The following is a 3968-nucleotide window of genomic DNA, read 5'->3' as shown; positions in this document are numbered from 1 at the left end:
AGAAAATGAATATTGATTCTGTTCTTGGCTCCGTGCTGGGCCCCTTCACGTGAATATGGTTGGGTTTTCCCAATTTAGTGGGTGACATTCAGGCATTTAGGGGCAAGTACATCTTCTCAGAACTCAGCCTTTGAATTGGAAGCTTGGTGGGGTGTGTGTGAGAGTATCCTGGGGTCCCCACAGGCAAGAAAAGAGGAGGTTCTGGTCTCAGGTGTGGTCAGAGTCCTCTTCAGCATCCCGGGCAGCAGGCTCTGAACCACAGTTGTCATAGAAGTGGCTCAAAATTAGGTATGCCAATGCACTGCAGAATGGTTCCAGTGGATCCTCAGAAAAGGTTAAAACTAATACCAAGTGTCGGGCTCCGTGACAGTAGGAACTGCTGGGGAGAACCTCTCAGTGTTTTAATGAAATGGTCCCCGTGGAGTATGAAAGGGTCTTTATCTGTTGTCTGAAACTAACTGCTACAGCACAAAATTCCTCTTAACCTCATGGAGTATTGTAAAAATGGCTGGGAACTTCGCATTCTCCTCATAATATATATTTATTTGAGTATAAAAATAATATTCTGAATCAGCAAAGCTGGTAAGAGAAGAAAATGTGTCCCATTAAATGCTGTAGCACGGCATGCCCTATCTCCTGGGGTAGGCTATTTTGAGAAGCATGACAATATTCAGACGCAGGGACTCCCTGATTCTAAGCTTTGTGGGGGTCACTACTACAGCATGATGGTTCCCTATCCGGGCCATCCTCTCACTGGGGATGAGAAAGGAGTGTGTTTACTCCCTTATCTCATATCTCCCTGAATTCTGCAAAGTCATCCCCTTGCTTTTTCTTGAGTCCCACCTGAAGACAGAGACCTCCGTCTCTCAATCCACATAGACATGGTCACGTGCACTGAGAGGGCTCCACGATGGTGGGTTCACAGTGGCCTTCCGTGATTGGCCTCTTCTCTGCTAGGCCATGAATGCTTCCCACGTACACTGGGAGGCCAGTGGTTAGGGAAAGGTATAAGAGGAAGCAGAGTATGGGGCTAATGAAAATTTACTATATTTTGTTACCCAAATCGCCCCCCCTTGTGTATCTAAATGGACATTTATTATGAGTTTTCATAGTTACATGTATAAAATGTAGGGGGAGAAAGGAATAGAAAGTAGTTGAAAACACTGACTTTGCTATCAAAAATTACATCCGGACATTCCAACCTCCACCCCCTACGACACTCCTCCAATATCCACACACACTTGAGGAGAAACAGAGACCTCCACCTAAGTGATCAGGGTAAGAGCAAAGAAAGAGGTTAGTTTTGAAGCCCCAATCTCTTCTGTCCATGGGTCACTAAAAATGCACCAAGTGCTTGTTCAAACCCTGTGGCAGTAAGATGACCACGTCCTCCTGAGGATCTACTGTCCAGGAAGAATTGGGGTGAATGTGCCATGTCTGGGGTGGCTCAGAGGCCCCCCAAACTCCAGGGAGGAAGGCCGAAGCCCCTCTGAGATGGAGAGGACAGGCTGTGCAGATTCTCAGGGTCCCCTCGCTTTGCCAGGGGGTCATCACAGGGACTAATTTCGACTCTCCCTGCCTGGCCAGCTGGGAGCGCAGTGCCTCCGTGATGCTCCTGTGCAGACAGCGCTGAATTTGCGTTGCACGGCGCGGGGGAATGAGCTGAAGAAAGGACAGGTCTGTGTGGCCTGCACTGCAGGGAGCCTGGGCACAGGGGGGATTCCGGTTGGAGGCAGGCTGGCGGCCTGGGCAGTAGCCCTGCCCTAAAGCTCTGATGCCAACTACTGATGCTGTGGGGGCTTTCATCCTCCTCCTTGGGCTCTGACGTGATACCTCTTCCAGGTGAGATGGGTAGCGTGATGTGCTAAGAAGAATGTAGGATTTAGTCTCAGAGGCCTGGTTATAATTCACACACAGGCAAGTGGTGGCCCTGAACCTCACAGGGTGCTTGGGAGGAATAGCATGTATGCCCTAGAGCCTTGGTGGCCGCGTTCAGGTAGTACTCAGGCAAGGAACGCGGACTGGGGAGGAGTTAAGGGAAGGAGCTCTAAGTCCCGTAGTGTTGAATCTTTCTCTGTACACCTCTTTCCTCCAGAGCCTGCCCTGATCACCGTGTCCCCGGGAAGGCCGATCCTGGGTAGCTGAGGAGAACATGGGCCCCTTGTCCCAGGACTCTCTGCGTTCCTCTCTCCTCAGAGAGAATTAGGGTTTCTTCCATCCCCCACCCCTCCCCAGCCACCAGCATCAGCACGTACTCCTGGTTTGCGTTTATCACACTGCTTGCAATTACTTGTTTACTCATCTGCTCCCACTGAAAGACTGAGCTCCATACGGGCAAAGCCTAGGTCATACTGAGTAACTGAAAATAGTAGAAACTCAGTGACTGTTTGGCAAAGGAAGGAATAAGCAAGGTTGAAAGAAGCAGGTTGTGCTGATCTCTGGACCTGATGTTTTGTCTTTGGGTTTTGGGCACTTGATTCCCTCAACATTTTCACGGCTTTTCCTCCATAAGGAAGAGTATGAATCTGACAAGTCAGTATATGTTGAGGGACAGGAAGGACACTGGTGTTTTTGTAATGATTCTTATATTTCTATAGAACTCTTTACATTTTACAATACTTGCACATTCATGGTTTCATTGGATTGCCAATAACAATTCAGCCAAAAAAAAAAAAAAAAGGAAAACAAAACAAAGGAAGCTGAGATTCAGGTAGAAGTCAAGAGACTTGTCCAAGACCACATAGGTAACTAGAGATAGAGCCCGAATTAGAAATCTGATCTTTTGTTTTGTGTCCAGATGCTCTTGAGGGGGATCTGTGTCATTTACCAAAAACACCTTTAAGAGGTGGCGGGGCCAACCCGCCAGGTATGCGGGGGCACCTCTTCTGCTCATTCATTTTTCATGACTGTCTTCTGCATGACTCCTTGGACCATGCACTGTGACAAGTCTGAGAACAAAGAGAGGAACAGGACCCAGCCCTGACTTCAGAGAGCTTAGGGTCCAGTAGGGGAGGCAGACAGATAGGTTGGACTTGAAGGATTAGAGGCCTATATGAGGTCTAACAACATTATGGTGGGAGAGGAGGGGAAAGAAAATTGGGCCACTGGAATATACATTTCCAAAGTGGAAGAGTCACGTGGTGGTGCTAGGGTCTAGAGCGTGGCCACAGGAGGGTTGGTTGAAGCCACTGTACGTGAGTGTTGTTGGGGTTGATGATGTCTAGGAGTTCTGATGCCAAGACTTTCAATGGATATTTGGTACGTACGTGAAATAGATGGTGGCAGGAGCTGAAGCAAAGAAGACATTTTTGAGCCAGCCAATAAAACCTGTAATGAATGAAGGGAAGGGAAGGAAGGTAGAGGATTATGGCAACAAAGATGAATGAAAGAAGGAATGATGAACCTGATGACATAATGTTCAAAGAAAGAGGCCTTTTTGCAAAAGGGTGAGAAAGCAGGGTTGAAAGAAAACCACTGGACTGAACTAGTGTGATGAGCTGAATGTCTGTTTCCCCAAACTCATATATGAAGCTCTAAGCTCTAATTCATGAAGGTGTAACCCCCATAATGGGATTAGTGTCCTCATAGGAAAAGAAAGACACCAGAGCTCTCTGTCTCTGAGTGAGCATACCAAGGAGATGCCATGGGACCACCATGGGAGGTGAGAAGATGCCACCAACACCCCAGGGAGCAGGTCCTCACCGGACACCACACCTGCCAGCACCTTGATCTTGGACTTCTGAGCCTGCAGAACTATGAGAAATAAACGTCTGCTGTTTAAGCACGTGGTTCTAGAAGCCCAAGCTGACAAATGGCAAATCTAGTCTGTTATATTTATTCAGGATTGGCCAAGGAAAACAGAGGTTTCTCACTCACGTTACCTATCCAACACTGGTTCGGAGGGGAGGAAAGAGCTTTGTTCCATGCAGGCGCTGAAGAACACACATGGATAAAAGTCTTCACAACTT

Source organism: Suricata suricatta, chromosome 11 (genome assembly GCF_006229205.1).
Source record: "Suricata suricatta isolate VVHF042 chromosome 11, meerkat_22Aug2017_6uvM2_HiC, whole genome shotgun sequence".
NCBI classification, from domain to species: domain Eukaryota; kingdom Metazoa; phylum Chordata; class Mammalia; order Carnivora; family Herpestidae; genus Suricata; species Suricata suricatta.
Note: the sequence above shows the minus strand (reverse complement) of the source record.